This window comes from Patella vulgata, chromosome 5 (assembly GCF_932274485.2).
Source record: "Patella vulgata chromosome 5, xgPatVulg1.2, whole genome shotgun sequence".
Lineage (NCBI taxonomy): Eukaryota > Metazoa > Mollusca > Gastropoda > Patellidae > Patella > Patella vulgata.
This window is the reverse complement of record NC_065883.2, coordinates 60493210-60514639: the sequence shown is the minus strand read 5'-3', so window position 1 is coordinate 60514639 and position 21430 is coordinate 60493210. Positions and strand designations below refer to the sequence as shown.

Here is a 21430-nt window from a genome sequence, read left to right as displayed (position 1 = left end):
ATTTATAAATACAACACAGACGTAATCTTTCCGGTTTTCGAACGCAAGCATTTCTTATGGAAGTTTTGGGAGCATCAATGCACCATAAAGAGATTTCGCATTCTGATTTAGTTACTTTAAATGACAAATCACCAAGACGATAGATGAAATCCTGGAAAGCCATCTTGATGACAATTCTCGGCTAGATAGAAAGCAATTTCCTGGATAAGAAAACTGTTCGATTACTTGTGCCCCATGACATTATAAGAGCTGGAATTACATTGATGAACTAGTTTTTCAAATGTCTGAATTCAGACTTAAGTTTCATTATCATTTGCAAAAAATATAAATAAATAACTCAGCGAATTACACTGTGTTAAAGTGAGGGTCTATATACCCAGGGGCCTGTTCAGGAATTTGATAAGAGTGGGGTCCGGGGTGGAGACACAATCAAGTTTGTCGCGAGGTCTCGGGAATTACCCTAGAATTTTATAAAAATCATTTAGGTGCTTAGAGTAGTGTTCGAGTGGAGTGAGGCCAAAACGGCGGCAATGTATGGACACCAACAACCCACCTGTTTTGGCTGTTTGACTCTCAAGACGTCGCACAGTCGGAACGTCGGTATATGGTTGGACCTCCACTGTAATAAAATGGCGAATACTAGCCAAGAAGTCTTTAATTTGCCATTTAGTCTCATAGGCACATGGTGCGACAGGCGTCATACACGATCCGGGGTTGGATGGCCGAATGGTCAGCGCGTGTGCGTTGTATCATAAGGTCTGACATTGAATCAACTGGCGTGGTTTCGATTCCCCGGTTGTACGTGGGTTTTCTCCGGGACCTCCGGTTTCCTCCCACTGCTAGATACCCCTACGCGCAAGCGAATTATTGAAATAAAATTGAACCGTGTGTTAGTCCCGTAATGACCCAGTTTGTGTAGAGTGGACGTTAAACCCCATTTCTCTCTCGAGAGAAGGGTTGGGTTGGGGTTATGGTGCCGGAACGCCAGGACCTGGCATGCTGGCATTTTGCCACGAATGCACGAGGTATTGGTTTCGTACAAATTCCGCACTTAAAATAATATTGCGAACTACATTTTTACACGAGGTAGGATATTCTTACTCTTTCTGGAACGTCCAATACCACTTTGTTGTTGGTTAATCTGAGACAGGTATGTTTTGTGACAGGTTTTCTTTTTATTCTGACATTTGGGGTGGCTTTGGCATTTGAGGCATTATATGTATAGTTTGTTGTTCTTAAGGGCATTGCCATTAACTTTGACATTTTGGATTGTCTCAGTTATGTGTTTTATTGTGCTGTTGTGTGAGTGTTGCACTAACCGTTGTCGTAATGACCCAGGCAGAAAGGCGTTGGCTCGCTAACCTAGAGGTCTCGGGTTCGATTACAGTGTTGGCCGAGAAAGTTCATCGGGATTTTCTGGCGTGGTTCCCCCCTCGTCAGTGAATGGCGCTGAATGGAGGGCTTGACCAGGGACAACGTATAGTCGTCCGGATAATATGAAAAACCGCAGGTCCGTGTAAAAGAACCCTTGACAGTTGTAATTCGATATAATAGTAGACCGTAATGCCACTGTCCGGTCAAAATGTCCCTCATAGCACACGATATGGTGTAGCCTATGTCCATCCTCATTAGCCCAGTCTGTCATACCATTTTATTTCACATGGTTTGGTAGCTCACATGGAGCGCAATGTCCTCTTTCTCCCGTCCGCCTTGTGGGCTAGTCATTTGTCTATGGTGCTGCCCCCTCCCCACGGCGCTTGATATTCAGACTTGTTTGCACTGCTAGCGGGGAACGCATATGTCTGTAAACATCTGTGTTATGAAAACTGGTCTATTGTAAATAACAGAGCTTTGATAGCTAGTTATTTCAAGACTTTAATTTTCCAAATGAGTAACTTTATCTTAAAAGCTCAGATTGTCATTAAAAGGTTGATCCATATAATACGCCCATGTAATTCAATCTAGATTGCGTTTGATATAGGATTTCGCAATGTGCAGATATATAATGATTACGTTAAGGCTATGTTCATAGATGAGTGGTTGGTGACCGAATGGTTTAATGCATGCGCTTTAAATCGTTAGGTTTGTCATTGTGTCAAGTGGAGTTGTTTCAGTTTCCAGCTCGTGTGACACGGAGTAGGGTCGCCTGTCGAACCTCATGGGTTTTCTCCGGGTCCTCCGGTTTCCTTCCACTGCTAAAGACCCATACGCACCAGTTTATTATTAAATTAAAACTAAACTATATGTTAGTCCCGAAACTACCTAGTTTGTGTCGAGTGGACTTTACCCCCCGCCCCCTCTCTCTCCCTCTCTCTCTCACTCTCTGGGGACACAGAGTAAGGTTGCCACACTAACCCTTGCCATCACCTTAGATTCACGTAATGCGTTTTTAAATCCTATTGTTAGAATTGCAACTTAACTCTCGTGCATCTCGGGAAGCAGCGTTTTATTAGGTGTATTTTAACGTATTTAACGAATCGCGTGATTAATGAGCGAGTAGGTTTATTTGTGTTGCAGACATTCAATGGCTGACATACTCAATCTAATTAACACTAAATGTTATTTTCGTTTCATTTATTCAGGCGATGTGGAGTAAACAACCGAAAAAACGGACGAAAAGTTGGTATACAATTTTAATTAGTCTGCTAGCACCCTTTGCTTTCCAATTGACATTTAGCACAAAAATATCGACTCGTGGAATTCAGTATTCAATTAAAGGAGTTCAAGTTACTCTTGTACTTGGAGGATGGTATCGCTGTTTACCAAAATTTTAAAGAAAGAATAAGTCTACCGCGTCTCGTGCACCACAGATTCATTCCTTAAAGCTAAATCCGACGTGGTTTCCCCTTGTCAGTGGTGCAGAACGGAGGGCCTGACAAGGAAAACCGAGGTCCCGTGTATACATCGAAATGCACGTAAAAGATCCCTTGGCAGTTGGAATTCTATATAAGGGTAGGCGACAGTGCCGCTGCCCGGGCAAAATTTCCCTCATAGCACACTGTATGGCGTATGCCCGTCTTCATTAGCCCAGTATAGGAGCAGAACAGTAGGACGTTAAACCTCATTTCATTTAAAGCTAAATATCTTAAAATGATATGGGGTTTAACTTCCTACTATTAGCCCCGACTGGGCTTATGACGACGGGCATACATCATACAGTGTGCTATGAGGGAAATTTTGCACAGACAGCGGTGTTACGGCCGACCCTTAATTCCAACTGCCAAGTGATCCTTTACGTGTACACGGAACCTTGGTTTTTCGTTACACACGAACGACTATACGATGTCCCTTACCGGGCCCTCTGTACTGCATCACTGAAAGGGACCTCCAGATTAGCGAGCCAACGTATTACTCACTGAACCACCGTGGCTCAAAAGCTATATACAGTGATAGTATGAAATAACAGTCAAGTAACGAGTTCAGAAGCAGATTGAACTGAAATATGCTACACGTATATAATGAATATCAAACCTTTTTAAATGTATATAAACACCCGTAAATCTGAGAATTCAAAATTGTTCAAAATAACTCTTTTTATCTAAAGTAGTGATGCGTATGCAACGCTTTAGAATATGCTTTTCATTAGTACTACCCAAAACAAATTCGATTGAAAATAACAATTAAAACGTCATTTCACAGTATGGTAGTCATAGACAAGTGCTATAATACTTATTATCAATTATACATGAAGTCGTGTAGAATCACTTTTCATACAATAAAACAATATTGATTACATCCTTTGATTTTGAGTGCTTTCAATCTTTTTTTCACGGCCATTAGATTAATGTTTACAGATCCACTCGACCCTGGATCCCAACAAAATATCGACAACATTAGCGTTTAAAGTGATTACTGGATGGCGTATACAGTTGCCTTGTTCAACTATTATCGGTTGACTTGGGAGTTGGGAAGTGAATAAGAGAACCTATTTAAGCTACATTTAATATATCTGCTCACACACTTAAATCATGGAATTTTTAGATCACTGGCCGATGCAATCACGTAGAGCAGAGTGTTTCCATGTTCGAGTTTCGCGTACACTAAATTTAATCCTTCGACAACTTACTTAAAAGATTACGCGAGTTACTAATAGACAATTTACAATATTTGCTACGAACCAAAAACACATAATTTTGATTGATTTTTTTGACCATCAGCTATTCGAATTGTAAAAGTTTACAGGAAGAAAGTATTAAGCGAATTCTAACATTGGTCATGTCTGAAAAGCATTTTTATAGAAATGTACTCGAAAAAGATGCGGTACGAGAAAAAATAAATTAAACCTTATGTCGGGATCTGGCTGCTTAATAAGATAAGATATTCTACTGCACGAAAACTTCCCTAACGTAAAAAGAACACAATAAGATGTCATACTGACATATAATTAGATAACAGATCCATGTTGTTTTTTGCATTGATTATTATGTTTTAAAAAAACTTTTGCTTTTGAACAAGCACCAGTTTTTGAACGGATGATCAAGGCTTTTTTTTAAAGCGGGTCTTTTTATTGTTATGTACAATAAACGGAATGAGTTTAATTGCTCATTCGTATGGAGTAATGCATCCCAGTCTTCCAGCTTACGGGGATCACGTGGCTAAGTGGGTAAGACGCTGGCTCGCTAGCCTGGAGGTCGGGTGTTCGATCCCTGCATTGGCCGAGAAAGTTCATCCAGATTTTCCGGCGTGGTTCCCCCTTGTCAGTGATGCAGGACGGAGGGCCTGAAAAGGACAGCTGTCTAGTCGTTCGGATGGGGGGAAAACCGAGGTCCCGTGTACACATTGGCGTGCACGTAAAAGATCCCTTGACAGTTGGAATTCGATATAAGAGTAGGCCGTGTGCCGCTGTCCGGGCAAAATTTTCCTCATAGCACACTGTATGGCGTATGTCCGTCTTCATTAGCCCAGTTCGGAGCAGAACAGTAGGACGTTAAACCCCATTTCATTTCTTCCAGCTTACGATTTCATTCCTCTAGTTGAACCGCTATCCTAGAGTGTAAATCTTTTGTGAGGACTTACCTTCTAGCTAGGGTGATATTGCTAGCAGCCAAACTATTTAACATCTAAACCCAAAACTGCGCATTCAAGTGCTTGGTGAGGCATAGACTGTCCCTGTCTACTATCATCGCAAATATATTTCACCACCGTTTCCGTATTTACCCAAATTAGTGGTTGTGGCTATTCGTGAACGAGGAAAGTGTATGTTTTCTGTTCTCAATACACACCTGTTTGATACACACAGGTGTTTGACTGATTAAGTAATTCTCAGACCCAGTGTACTGTCAACCAATTCAGGGAGAAGCTCGCAATGTAAATGGCTGGCGTCGCGCGCGAGGCAGAATGTGTTTGCCCCTTTCTAAACATCTGATGGAGCCCACATACTATTACACTAAATTGTTATACTTTGTATTTATGGTCTTCAAACTTGAATACTCTTAGGTTCAATGGTGTTGTATTTTATTGCATAGCCTATAAGTTTACTCTTAGTTCGTCTGTTTGTTTCGATTCCCCGGTTGCACGTGACAAGGAGTAGGGTCGCCTGTCCGACTTCGTGGGTTTTCTCCGGGTCCTCCGGTTTCATCCCACTGCTAAATAATTATTAAAATAAAATTGAATCATGTGTTAGTCCCTAGTTTGTGTTGAGTGGGCGTTAAACCCATCTGTCTCTCTCTCTCTCTCTCTCTCTCTCTTTCTCTCTCTCTTTGTTGTCTCTCATTTTTGTTTTCCCGAAGTTTATTTTTGGATAAACTGCTGTACATCGTAGAGTTAAAGAACACATTAGCGTTTCGTGGAATTCCGTTAATGTTTTACTGCTTTGTGACTCTTTGATGACTTTAAATCAATGAAAATTCTGTTTACCGGAATCATTTTAGGTATTTGATTGAAGTTTAACACACTGTTGATATGACAGAGTTACAAACCAAGTTCGCGTTTCTTGGGATTCAGTTTAATTTTTTGTAAAATCAATAAAAAAAAATTATTTTCTAGAAATTATTCATGTAATGTTACAGAATAATTCAGTGAAATTTCAGTTTTATAGAACAATTCAGTTTTACAGAATAATTCGGTGAAAATTCAGTTTTACAGAATGTATTCCATCCAAACGTATTTGGATTACATATTCACAGACATGTATACGCGGTCTCAACCTCTTATGGATACATGGATTGGAATTATTTGTCGATGTCGGTATAGGGGACATAATATTGTATTCCTTCAGAAATATGTTATCAGATGGTAATTAATTTCAGAACATTTGTACAGGAAGCAGATGAGAAATCAAGTCTTTCCCAAGCGTGACGTTTCTGTCATTATGACGTTATTATCCAAAAAGACGGAACCCTTAACACCAATGCCGGAGCCGAGTAAAATTTCTCTAAACTTTGTTCATGGTGATCAAATTTGGTAAGATTAACGTAATAATTAATTTTTCTGCACAGACCTAGATTTAATTTCGCCTGGAGCTGTACAGCGTAGTAAACGCTTACGCCCCCCCCCCCCCCCCACCGGATCATTCACTTGATTTGATATTTGTTATTTATTTCTTGCAATGTCTGTGTAGATTGTCTTGTCCGCAGGTTTGTTTTAATTTTATCGGTTTCGTTTTGCATGTAGTGTGCTTCTCCAGCACTTACTATTTTGGGAGATGCTAATTGTAGGCCGGTTGGTGGGGAGGTTCGGGAATTTGGATCCAAGTTTTGTCTTCTAAAAAGGGTTAGGGTCAGGGGCGGATTTGGCCATCGGGGGATCGCCCGAAGTGCCGGTCGGACAAAAAATGAAAAAAATAATTTTGCCCAATTCGTCTAAAAAAAACCTTTTTCTGCTGAACATTATATGGGGGCGGGGGTATTGGACCGGCCATGGAATGATGATGATCATGTTGTATGTGGCCGGTGGCTTTAACGGGCCGCCATGCCATCACTGGAGTCTGGAATGGGCTGGTATGGGGATTCCGAATTTCATCCGAAAAATTCATCGGATTCACCCGACACTGTCACCCGCAAATTTACTAATTATTAAGTCACCTGCACCCTGTTTGTGGTGATACGCCAGAAACGCTTGCCAATGGTTCGTATATCAAAAAAAAATTCAATTTTAAGGCCTCAGCAAATTTTGGTGAAAGCTGGTCTGCTGGCTGAATTTGACTGAGATTATAATCAGATATGCCACCAAATCGCATATTTGGGGTTCATTTTTCAAAATTTTTGCCGGGGGAGAGCAACCCCCCCCCTCCCGGCCCCAATCCGCCCCTGGTTAGGGTTAGTATTCCCCCAAACACTCATTTATATAAAGCGGCTATTGTGGACTCCGGAAATTCACGAACCTCCCCACCAACGGGCCTACAATTAGCATTTCCCTACTATTTTAGGATATAAAAAATAGTATAGGACCACCAGATAAAATCCTGACGCAGTAGAGTTAGTAAAGAGTTCATTAAAACAATCAATGTTGATGACGCGTCGCTCGGGAATTCTGTTTTAGTAATAATTAGCTTAAATTCCAATTTATAAACCTTAGAGTGAAGCCATGAGTTCAAGTTGTTTGATAAGACGAAAGTGGACGAGATTTTTTTTCCATATCGACAAGACTAAACGTTTATATTAGAGCCTACGATCTCCGTGAAAGCAAAATCAATAATTTGCGCTTTGAAAACATGGTTTTCTGACTTTTTGATTTATGTCTATTTAAGTATTGCATGCTTTCGATGTCGTTAACAAAAGGTGTCATGTTTTGCCTTTTAATATGACTCATTTTCATAACATATTATGAGAAAGAGAGATTATGGGTTTTAAAGATCACCCGACACAAGCTAGGTCATCTCGGGACTAACATATGTTTCAATTTCTATATTTCTATGTAAATAATCCGCTTGTGCGCAGGGGGTCTGGTGTGGGAGGAAGCCGGAGGACCCGGAGAAAACCCACAGGCGACCCTACCCCTTGCCAAGCGGGGAATCGAAACCACGCAACTTGACTCAATGGCAGACCTTATGCTTTACATTTAAAAGCCTTTTCCAAAAAAAAACAAACTGTAGAAACTATTTTCATTTCTTTTGAAACCGTAATTATAGCCATTTTATTTTATTTTAAAACATTAAAAGCTTTTTTTTTTGTTTTGAAATCTATAATAGCTATTTCTATTTCGTTTAATATCAGAGCTATTTTATATATTTTAGCTGTCATATTAATATGGATGTAAAAGGAAAATTGTGGTTTAATGCTTTTGTTCTAGAAAAAACTAGCTCGATCGTTAATCCTGATCGACGTCCGCGGTGCGAGAATTGTATATATGGAACCTGCCTCTTAACTTGAATGTCTACGGCTCTGATGATACTTCTGGATTTTTCAAGCCTGGTTATCAGTCGTTAAGGTGGCATCTGTGGAGATGACACGGGATGCTTGTCTAGTCGTTTGGGTGGAAAGAAAAGCCGAATTCCACCGTGTACACACTGACTTGCACCGCAAAAGAATCTTTGGTATCTGGAATCCGAAGAAACGCAGTGAATTCATAGAGCAAATGGTGCTTAAAATATCCACATTTCCTCTTATTTTGATAGCAAAATAGACCAGACTCGTGTAATTCTTGAGTGAATCTAGCCTGTAAAGACGAATAACGTCATACATAAAGATAATAAGCTTTTCTTATGGACATTGATTTTGTAAGCGAAGTTTGATACGACTACATCAAAATGTCCATTTAATTCAATATCATGTAAATGCATGTAGACTGTGGTTCCATAAATTCTATCCAGTATTAATTGATTGATCAATCACAAGCTTCGCATTTCCATTAAAATTGTTGATTTTGCAGGAAAGATCACGTTCACCATGAAACAAGTTCTCAACTTAGAGTATGGCCTCAGAGATGGGGGTTTCTTGTTCGCGAATACGAATCGGTAAGTTAAAGAGACGGAACTGGGAGATTTTGGAGCGATAGCAGAATTACACTGATCAGCAGTGAATATTCGCTAGACCGCTACAAAAAGGATTTTGCAATACCCCTGTGAAACAGATTGTGGTAGAATCTGACTGTCCAACAATCCCTAGATCTAACCCTGGTTCAGTGCAATACACTCAATATGAGGGGTGAACAGATTCTGTTATCTAGGAACAACGGAGGTGTATAACAGGAATTGTACATGATAAAAATCAAGAGCTTTAGAAAGCCTTTGTTTCTATACAGAAGCTATCTAAACTAGGCATTTATCTAAGTATTAGTGCTCTTGCACACATTTAAGCGACTTACAAAAGGTGCACCCTTGGTGGAAGAAATTAGACATAAAATTGTTCGGCTCCACAAATAATCCGGCTTGCGACCGTTTGAACAAATTGGGTATTGTTGGCTGTGAGAGTTGGCCATATCAAGATATTGTGGTGAGGTACACCTGACATTGTGACAATCATACAGTTGTATAACCATATTACATATTTTGGTAGATACGTCTGTCGTCTGTCCACATAATAATAGCTAAAACGGGGACTTTCTTTCTGTTCTCGCTATACAGTGGATAATGACTTCGTACGTCTTCTATAATGTCGATAGCAGTTTAATTTAAAATCAAATTTATATTTTGGGTGTGTTTCTTATGGATTAGATATTCACATAATATCCGTGTTTTAATGATATTTTTTGTTTAAAAAAACTAATTGGCCGGGGCCTTTATATATCTGCTACATCGGGCGTGAGTCGCCATTTTATCTATAAAAACATCCTTTTCCAGGTCCGCTTCCATCATATTTAGATTATTACAACCAGATTACTGATCAATTCCCGCACAGACAGAGCAATATTGAATCAATAAAAGTAAAAATGAGATTTACACCAGGACAAAGAAAATAGATGAACTTTGTATAATCGATCTGATACAAAGATTAATCATAATCCCTAATACAATCTATTTTTTATTTCATCCGATAAATTCTGATTTAGCTTTATAAATAACTATTCCCTTTATCCTTCTCATGGCCATGATTTTTATAGAAATTGTTTGCTCAGGGTAATTTTTTATCGGGGATTAGAATCTGTGATTTATTTGTAAATAAATCGTATTGATTGCAAATTATCTTTTGATATAATCAACACCGAATAATCGATAAAAAATCGGAGTTTTGTGACTTTGAACTTTGGGTTGTATAATTAAGTTTTTGCATATTGATCAACGGGTCAAAGATCTCTATAGCTTTCTCACGCGTTATCCAAATAAAATAGATTGGCAAAGAGCGAAATGTATCGGATGTAAGGGATCGAAATCGATTCTTTTCACTTGCGTAAAATAAAGAGTCGATTGAATACACAAGGACTATATTGGCCTGTATAAGAATCAGAAAAAAAGGTTCGCTACCGGAGTTTATTGTCTCGTTTAATCAGCGAAATAAAAGTAGCGTATCGATTTTAATCAGTATCACAAATATTTAAATTACTGGTAGTTCTTTACAGATTGTTGAAAAGAGAGCGGTTTAATATAGATTTCTATCTCATCTATTTTGTTTTAACCAAATATAACAAAAAAGGGACACAATAGTTATTCTATCCTGCATGGTTTTACACTTTGTAATAATAAAAGAACTGTTATTGATGCTGCGCATTCGTGCAAAAATACAACGCTTTCTCGCCGTAAAAGCGAGCTTTCAATGACTCTTATAATATCGATCATAAAATGTATATATGCTTACTTAATATAGTTTCTATTTGCTAGAGAGATTTAAAGGAGCAGTCCCAGATTTTACAGGATATCCGTTAATACTATAGAGTTCATGCAGATCAAACACGTGCTATGAAATGACGTATTCACCTTTTTTGAAAATCCAGCTCTTTATACTGAGATTTCCGGAAATGGTCGGAGTCACGGTGGCTCAGTGAGTAAGGCGATGCTGCGCTGGAGGTACCGTGTTCGATCATTGTGTTTACCGAGAAGGTTCATCTGGATTTTAAGACGTGGTTCCCTCTTGTCAGTGGTGCAGGACGGTGTGTGTTTTGTTGGGTTTTTTTTTTTTTTTTTTTTTTTTTTTTGGGGGGGGGGGGCTTACAAGCGACAGCGTAGTCCTTTATGGGGACGAAAAAAACGAGGTCCCGTGTACACATTGGCGTGCACTTAAAAGAAACTTTGACAGAATTCAATATAAGAATAGGCCGTAGTGCTGCTGTCCGGGCAACACTTCCCTCATAGCACACTGTGTGCCCGTCTTCATTAGCACAGTCGGTGCAAATTAGGACGTTAAACCCCATTTCATGTCACTTAATTTCGATTCGGCAATGATCGCCAAAATAGTTTACGCATAACGCAGTTAAAGATGGGTTGCATTTATTTATGTGCTGGTTAAAACCAGACACTGCTGCACCTGTCATTTTTGAAACTTTGTTTTGAAAACATTATAATATCTGTTTCAGTTGTGCGGGACTAAAATCGACAAACGTTTCAAATGGTTTTTCTCACAGAATTATCCAGTTTTATTTACGACAATGCTTCAGTATGAGAAGGTTGATTAAATATTTTAGGTTAAAGCTGTTTTTTTTTTTTAAATTTGGTCCATTACGGTTGAGTCAGTAGGATACAAAGTGTCTGACACATTATTATTCTCGCAAGAAATCACTGTTTTTATACGCCCACATTTTCATGTGGTCGTAAATTGTCGTTGCCCCTGTCCGTCCATCCACAATTTGTGTGTGGACACTCTACATGTCACAATTTTTATCCGATTTCGAGGAAACTTGAAATATATAGGTTAATTCCCAAAGATCTTGGTCCTTTCGATATTGGCATGTATCGGTTCGTAACTTCATGGATTAGGACCCCTGATTGTACGAAACATCACGTGTTTAGCTTATGGACACTCTAGAGGTCACAATTTTTGTCCGATTTTGATGAAATTTGAAATGTATGTTTATAACTAAACAATCTCGGTTCTTTTCGATATTCGCACATATTGGCTTGGTCTGTAACTTCCTGGATTATGGCACCCTGATTTGACGAAACAATCACGATTTTAGCTTGTGGAACCCTCTAGAGGTCATCATTTTTATTCAATTTTAAAAACCGTTGTAATACATCACTGTTACACCTTAATGGTGGTTGAGTTTGAATTTCGTGAAAATCCAACCGAAACAGCCCGACGAAATGGCCGCCCCTTGTACGAAAATAGTGTAAAAGTTGAAGTCACAATTTTTATCCAATATTAATGAAACTTGAAATGTTTGTTCATCTCGTGCAAAATGTGGGCGTATCTTGCATGGCAACCACTTGCTTGTTTAAAGGTACATTCATTATGTTACAGCTAAATCTGCCTATTGCATGCCTTTATTTTGGCTTAAAATGTTATCTAAGCTTAAACTATTATTTAGACGTTTATTAACATGACAAGCCCATATTCAACTATCTGGACTATCGGATGGCAGAGATTTACATGGATTAGAACGCCCGCGAGATTTAAAATTTTAACGATAAAATGAATGAATAATCGAGACTTAGTCTCATTTGTCCAGTTCTGTTGCTACGGTAATAAACCATCAACATCTTCCAACACTCATCCGTTTTCATAAGCTCAGTCTGGACAGAACAGTATAACGTTAAACCCTATTTCATTTCTAACACTCATAACTAGGCCCAGAATAAAGTAATTTGAATGAAATTTTCAATATATTCATTTTTTATTATCAACTTTTGAACTATTATTAGTATTTTAGCAAGAACGGCCAGCTCTTTATCTAAATCTTACATAATGCATCTTTTAATATGTTCGATGCGTACAATTTCTAACTACGCCACTGCTGAAGCGGAATGGGAAGAAAACGAAAATCACAAGAACAAAAAATGGAAGACAATGTTAGGTTAAAATGCGAAATCAGAAACGTTACAATAACAGAAAGTCTTACTTTAGAACAAAAGTAAAAAGAAAACCATTAAATGAAACATCACCATATTATCACTTAACGTCAAGATGTGGATATAGTTTTTAGGTTGGGTATTCTAAATTTAATATTAACCTGTAAATTAGCTATATTTGAGAAAGCCTTTTAGCGATCTGTATTCAGGATATTAGTTCTCTTAATGTCTGTAAATGTCCAATGCCTGATCTTTATGTTGTTTATCAGAAGCCAAGGAATTACACAGATAATTCCTACAAGAACAAATTATAGCCAATGTCGAGCAATGTGATATTCCTGTTATTCTTCATCACGAACAAGTTTTATAAAACAGGGCAAAAGTGTTCCTACTGATAGCAAATTTCTAGATGAATGTTTATTAATTTAAAATTGAAATACATTATAGCACATCTGTACACAATGAGCTTTTCTTAAAAGGGCGTAAGGCTCTATTTTTTGGAACCTTGATTTATATTCAAGTTTTGAAAACAATATTGTTATTTCTAATCAATTATGTTCGGGGAAATACGTGAACAGTTCAAATTGAACGGAAGTTGTTTACGCCTGCTTAGTGCATTCTACATGGTTTTTTTTATAAGCCCACATTTTCATGTGGATGTATATTGTGGACTCTCTACAGGTCACAATTCTTGTCCGATTTTGACGAAAATTGAAATATAGGTTTATCCCCAAAAGATCTCGACTGCTTTCGATATTGGCATCTATCGGATCGAAACTTCATGGATTATGGCCCCTGTTTGTACGAAAAATCACGTTTGTAGCTTGTGGACCCTATAGAGGTCACAATTTTTATCCGATTTTGTTGAAACTTGACATGTAAGTTTATTACCCACAGATCTCAGTTCCTTTCGATTTTCGTGCATATCGGACCGTAATTTCCTGAATTATGGCCCCTGATTGTACGAAAAATCGTGTTTTTAGCTTGTGGACCCTATAGAGGTCATAATTTTTATCTGATTTAAAAAACCGTATTATTATGTCACCGTTACACCCTAAGGTAGGTTGAGTCCGAATTTCGTGAAAATCGGACCAAAATTGCCGGACAAAATGGCCGCCGTTTGTACGCGAATAGTGTAAAAATATGGTAAATCAAGGTTTTGGACCCTGTATGGGTCACAATTTTAATTCGATTTTGTTGAAACTTGACATGTAAGTTTATAACCCAAAGATCTCAGTTCATTTCGATATTCGTGCATATCGGACCGTAACTTCCTGAATTATGGACCCTGATTGTACGAAAAATCGCGTTTTTAGCTTGTGGACCCTATAGAGGTCATAATTTTTATGTGATTTAAAAAACCGTACTATTATATCACCGTTACACCCTAAGGCAGGTTGAGTTCGAATTTCGTGAAAATCGGACAAAATGGCCGCCGTTTGTACGCGAATAGTGTAAAAATATGGTAAATCAAGGTTGTGGACCCTGTATGGGTCACAATTTAATTCGATTTTGACGAAACTTGAAATGCATGTTTATAACCTAAAGATCTTGGTTCCTTTCGATATTGTCGCATATAGGATCGTAACTTCCTGAATTATGGCCTCTGATTATACGAAAAATCGCGTTTTTAGCTTGTGGACCTTATATAGGTCATAATTTTTATCCGATTTAAAAAAACGTATTATTATATCACTGTTACACCCTAAGAAAGGTTGAGTTCGAATTTGGGGAAAATCGGACAAAAATTGCCGGACAAAATGGCTGCCGTTTGTACACGAATAGTGTAAAAATAGGGTATATGTCAAGGTTGTGGACCCTGTATGGGTCACAATTTTAATTCGATGTTGATGAAACTTGAAATGCATGTTTATAACCTAAAGATCTTGGTTCCTTTCGATATTGTCGCATATCGGATCGTAACTTCATGAATTATGGCCCCTGATTATACGAAAAATCGCCTCTTTTAGCTTGTGGTCCCTCTGAAGGTCACAGTTATTATCTGATTTTAAAAATCATTTGAACATATCACCGTAACACCATAATAAAGGTTGAGTTCAAATTTCCTGAAAATCAAACCAAAACTGCCGGACAAAGTGGCCGCCGCTTGTACGCGAAAGGTGTAAAAATATGGTATATCAAGGTTGTGGACCCTGTAGAGGTTACAATTTTAATCCGATTTTGATGAAACTTGAAATGCATGTTTATAACCCAAAGATCTTGGTTCCTTTCGATATTTGCGCATATCGAATTGTAACTTCATGAATTATGGCCCTTGATTGTAGGAAAAATCACTTTCTTTTTAGCTTGTTCTCTATCCATCTCTCAAAAATGTGGGCGTATCCTGCCTGGCAGCCGCTGGTTAAATTATTATTTTGTCGTTTACGAATCAGCCTTTACTAATTGCTTCTATTGTGCTGTAGGATATGTTTTATTTGTTCTTTACAAAATGGCACTCGAAACCATTGGGTACACGACTCGTGTACTGATTATAAAATGTTAATTGTGTCTTAAATATTGGATATTAGGATCCCATAGTTTCTTGGCAAGATAACAACATCAATATTCGTGTTTTTAATTTCAAATATTATGGAAAATATTGAGTTAGAGACTTAGCTCCTTTAAGAAACATTGTTTCTTATTGCTAGTTCAATATTCGAGAAACCGTCATATCGGGTAACATATTGATATAAGTTGAACTTTGGGTATGATTATAATCAAATACGAACAATATGTTTTATTAGTAATAACAGAAATGTAGTGTATGTCTTACGAGACTTGTCTGAAATAAAATATTTTTTAATGAGACCATTTTTCTATATTACGAAATACAATCCAAGATTTATCTCAGAAAGAAGACTCGTAAAATCTGTGTTTATCGTGGAATTATTGAAATTTGTATGAAAGATTTATAAACTTATTTCACAATCGTGATTCTTATGTCCAAAGCGCTGTCAAAGATACGTTAATTCCTCAGAAAGTAATTGATACGTGGGCTTAAATTACCAAGATATAAATGGATTTATCCCTTGTAGAAATATCGCGTGGTTCATAAGATAAAGATAAAAAATTATATCCTCGCTTGTAAATTATCGCTATGAAAATAACTTATATAAATAGATATGCACGTAAAGTAGAACTTAGTATCGTATTTAAAGGTGCTAAAGAGGAGAGGGTAGGGTATTTGTCTAACGCTTGCGCTTTAGATCATACGGTCTGTCAATGAGTCTGGTGATGTGGTTTCGATACACACTTGTACGTGCCTAACCTCGTGGGTTTCTCTGGGTTCTCCGGTTTCCTCCCACAGTTAAAGACTCCTACGAGCAAGCGAATTATTGAAATAATTATTGTACAACGCTTTGGTCCCGAAATCACCTAATTTATGTTGAGTGTACGTTTAACCCCATTTGTCTGTTGTAGGTGCCATAAAACCTGTGGTCCGTGTTACCAATTCCAATATTAAGCTAGGCTTTCGTGGCTTACAATGTCCGTGTTGTGTGTGGTGTGGTCCTCTTAATCTTACAGTAAGAGCAATGGGTAATAATACATGTAAATGACATGGCGTTATAAAATTCTCACGCGATGCAGTCGGCAGTGATTTTCTTCAACATGTTTTGTCCCCTTAAGCCATGACGACTGAAGTGAGAAATTAAAACGAAACGAAGTATCAATAATACAAATCAGAATGTAGAAATCCTAGTAACAACAGCCATCAATACTTTAACAAGAACTTGCTTTTGTCACGCAATCAAGAAAATGGTCTTGCTACCCGAGATACATTCGTTCTTATGTCAATTTCTAACCAAAAAAAAGGTTACACAGTACTTCTGAAACTTGCGCACCGAACATTGTAACACCCTCCTTTGATAACAAAAATTAGATCCAAAACTAAAAATAGCCAAATCGACTATGATCATGATGATCGATGGGTTCCTTATGGAATCTTTTACCATTATCGATTAGGTGCAAAATAAAATGAGTGCGATTTTTAACATTGTATATTTTTTAACATTTGGTGTAGCGTATTAGTTTGTTACATATTCTAAAATGAGAAGATAATTTCGCCTCGGCAGTGTCATTAAGTCTCTCATTTTTCTTCAGATTGTATATATATATATATATATATATATATATATATATATATATATATATATTATCTCGAGACAATTGTAATCGTTATAACATAATTACATTCATATTAACTCGAACAGCTACGATAAAATCGATTATCTCTGATGATTTCCTTGGTTATCATAGATGCTTTCTTGATAGCATTAATAAAGTGGTCATGTACTTAGCAATTTCCTCGTTCATTGTGGTGTTAAAATGGTTAACATTGATTTTTTTGGCGCCAAATCTACTAATTTCTGGATGTCGCATATTCTACACGAATGAACAAACAACATTAGATTTACGTTTTCGACCGATTTACCGAATTTATTTCCCAGTGATCGTGTGACCGCAGCTTTAAGACACCCGGAGACGCACTAAAAGATAGACATGAAATTTGCAGAGAATTCTTGTCGGGTAATTTGGAACATCTCGCTACATAACAAGCTGTAAAATTTACATAAAAGATTACCGACTGGACTTTAATATAAGAAACATACATTCTTTTCTAATTATGTGTCTAGACTGAGCTGCGGCCGAAGAGGAAAATCCATGACAAGGAAACATCGATCTGATGGCTTGTCGTATATTTTTGCTCTCAATCCTTTATCTTACTGATCAGTCAAACAGAGAGTAAATTAACTTATAAGGTTTGTAATATCCCAGCGGGATTGAAATATTCAATTTTATATAGCTCATTACCATAGATATTATAGGTTCCAGCTGTGTTTATGCCAATGGCTAGAAGATGATATTAACATAATATTCTAGAAAAATAGACAAGAGCTTCTGGGTCAGGAAAGTCGTCCGCCCTTGCTATAAATCCAACGTTATGGATTACATACCCTTCCAAGCTTGTCTGTAATATCGTTAAGCCCCACGAACCAAAGTACGATCCAACAAAATCAATCAAATCTAAGAAAATTCTCTGAGAACCGGTGCAGTCCTTCTTGTCTCCCTGACTCTAGTGGACAACCCCTACACTATCGTGACCCCACATTTGTGAACCCCGGACGTCCTAGACTATTAAAAATATCCGTGAAAGGGGACGACGGGTGTAGGTGATGACAATATACATGTACATCCACTTTAAGTGCAGGTGCAGAATTTTTTTTTATTGAATTTACAGTATGTATATACTGTTCACTTCTAGAGGCCAAAATGTACATCCAATGACGCACACACTTAAATACAAAGCGAACCGTGCAGACAAATGATATTCATTTATGGCTTCATACATAGCTCTTATAATATTAAAGGCGCTAAATCTCTATTTTACTCTTAACCTAAAATGGACGAAAGAGCGTTAAAAACACATAATAATGTAATAAGAGTGTGTATGAACTGATTATCTAACCAGATTTTTTCGTCAAAATAAGCGAGCAGTTCAAATTGAATGGCAGTCACTTATGCCTCGTTTAGCTTCGTTCATCAAGGCACCTCATTACAAATCGCGCTGGGGAGCATAGGGTACACGCCGACGTGTACTGATTTTAAAATGTTCACCGAGTCTTAAATATTTGATATCAGTAGCCCATATTTTTACAGTAAGATAACATCTATATTGATTGGAATGGACCAACAAATAGTGTTTATAATGTCGAAGCCTCTGGATAATATTGAGTTAGTGCTTTACGCCCTTTAAATGTCAGGTTTAAAAGCAGATGGTACAGAAGATAATTATTAAATGTCACATATTTTAATACTAACACTTAGTATTTAACAAACAATCATATAACATTAAACTTTAGAAAACCAAACATGTAAAGTGGGAGTAGTACGTACTCCCCTGACCTCTTTGATTTAGGGCAAAAACAAAAATTGGCGATTTCATCGGATTTTGAGAAGTGATTTGTCTAGTGTGATGTCAATCTGCCTTTGTTATAAAATTTTCGTCTATAGATAAAGTAGGGGTTGACATTTAACCGACTTTGTGTTCCACTGTCGTCAAAGTAAGCAATTAATCTGAAATTAGTAAATTTCCGCTTATTTTCCCTAAACGAAAATTTATTCGTTTTGATTCTGTCCCATCAGATCAACCAAATTCCATACTTTATGTTGGATCTCCTTTAACTCAACATTTAGTCTTACTCTCAAGAGACCAGTCAAATAAAGCTAATAGTATCAAGGGGCAGTTCTTTTATGGCCCAAATTGACCTAGTTTGTGTCAAGTGGACGTTAAACCCCATTTCTCTTTCATTCTTATTGCACTCTAGGCGGACGATTTTGAGGAAAACAATATGTAAAACACATTAAATGGAAGCACACTAATTTTTTTTCAAAATTCTTGAAGTATATTTTTTTTGGTGGCATTAATTAGTAATTGGAACATAATGAAATAACACACGGATAACACTGTAAACAAGCTTGATTAACGACTTGTGAAATATTGTTGAAACGAGGCAATGTAACAAACTATATTGTTATTCATAAATAGTGTGTTATTTAAATCTCAAAGTATACTTAGTGTTTTTGACTAAAATCGTCGATGTAGGAATTCAAAAGTACGTCAACCGGCTTCGTGTCAATTCGTAAGCTGAGCTAATTGTATGAAACATTCACTGCAATGTTGTTCGTTTCCCTATAGCCTTATGAACAATTAAAAGTTTTTGATTACAAAAAGTTTGATTGGTATTTAAACACTGTTCAGGGAAATTTAATTTTTATAATATATGTTTATGAATTTTCGATCATTTCTCGTTTTGTTTGATGACGGCAATGTGAAACTGTGCAGGAACTTCTTGTCCCATTATATTACCTCTCAGCATTCAACATATCCAAATTTTTTGTTCATAATTAAATTTCGTAACCGAGAAGACAAATACGAGTAATATGGTTAGACATACATATTTGATAAGAATGTGAAAACAATTGGACTAGCTTGTGAATAACGTCAATAATTATTTGCGTTTTAATTATTTTGAAAGAGTATCCAGAAGGACACGGTGGCCCGATAGCTCAGAAGGCCAGTCTTTATTTTTTGTTCCTACCGTCGACGTCATTCTTAGAAGATAAAATGGATGAGAGAGAGAGAGAGGGGGTGCGTTGGGTTCTTTAGCATGGGGGGGGGGGAGTCTATACACAAGTGTGAGATCGAAATCACACCACGTCACTCAATGACAGACATTCTGATCTAAAACGCACGTGTTAGATCACTCGACCACCGAATCCCTTGTATCCATTAGCATAATGACCTTTTATCCGTCTTAAAGGAACTTTTATGACACAAATTTTAAATACATTGTGAATGTACACACATTCCTGATTAAATTTGAAAATTAAAACCCAAAATATACCAGTTGATTTGAAATGTTCTTGAATTCAATCAACCCCGTGGGGTTAAGCACGCATACGGAATTATCCTTTTCAAGACAGCAGCCACGGCTCATGCCATGCAAAAAATGAAAAAGAAATAGAAAGGAATCAACCTTAAGTGAAATCAATACACTCACCACCATTACAATAATTTTGTTATGTCTAATCATATTGTACGTGTATTTAATTAACCGATACATCAACGGCCAAATATAATTATATAATAACAAATATAGATTTCCCTTGAGTAAAATGGTATGATCAAATCATATAATGATGCTAATATTTAAGCTTGATTCGTGATTTAAGCTGCCAATTCTTAAATCTTTAAGATACATTTCTGGCAATAATATAAAGATAGATGCTATTTTATAATAGAAAAGCGAGTAATTATCATCGTATGTTAGACAGTAATTTCTTTCCCTTGAGTACTAATCCTCCGATCAGATCAATAATATATACATATTGCTAAGGATCGTTCCTTAACACAACTGATTAATTTCGTCTGATTTATAAGTCTTTTGCGTCAAGAAATGGGGTACGGTAGAATAACTCACATTTTCAATATCCAACAAAACGAACTGAAAAGGTGAGACATAAACGAGACCAGAATAAATGTATGCTGCCTGGCTACAATTTACTTCGCTTGGGAACAGACACTAGTTCCCAAGTTCCTATACTTCGAGAATTTTGACAAATATTTATTCTGCTTTTTGTTTAGTCTGTGTGTGTATGACAGATTTGAAATTAGATAGAACCACAATACGAAATAGTATACTATTTTTTTTAGATATGGCGACCATTCAGGGTACAGATCTATTCTCAAAGTAGATAGTTTTCTGTGTGCAGATTGAGACGAAACTTTGCCAGGAGTCCGTAATACTCCACGGGAAAATCATCCATGCTTGTTATAAAGTCAATGTCCACATATCCTACTCGGCACGTTTTAGAATAAGTTTTTAAAAATTCACCAAGAACAATCCTGCATGAGGAACAAGATCTCGTGTGGGCATTAAAAACGATAGGATTCTTCTTTATGCCTTACAAACAATCTCGCCCAGTTTTAAAATATACCACCCAGAGTTCTATCCTCCTGTATTGTACCTTTCAAAGGATTTCATATTTTTTAACGTGAATGAGAAGACATTTGTTCTGAAATGCGATGGGGTTCGTCCTTGTCCTTAAACA

General features: G+C 37.2%; 1 long non-coding RNA gene across 4 annotated transcripts in view; it reads left to right on the top strand.

Annotated features, from left to right (window-relative positions):
- Nucleotides 1-1045: 1045 nt before the first annotated feature.
- The window catches only part of LOC126821726 (uncharacterized), a 24499-nt gene continuing 4114 nt past the window's right edge, over nt 1046-21430 (top strand). Inside the window, exons 1-3 of one of the 4 annotated variants that reach the window (XR_007680467.2) lie at nt 1046-1150; nt 6249-6402; nt 8809-8893. This is a non-coding gene — a long non-coding RNA (uncharacterized LOC126821726). Of the gene's footprint in view, nt 1151-2582; nt 2620-6248; nt 6403-8808; nt 8894-21430 lie in introns of those variants that run through there. The other 3 variants (XR_008788102.1, XR_008788101.1, XR_008788103.1) reach the window with 3 other exon arrangements.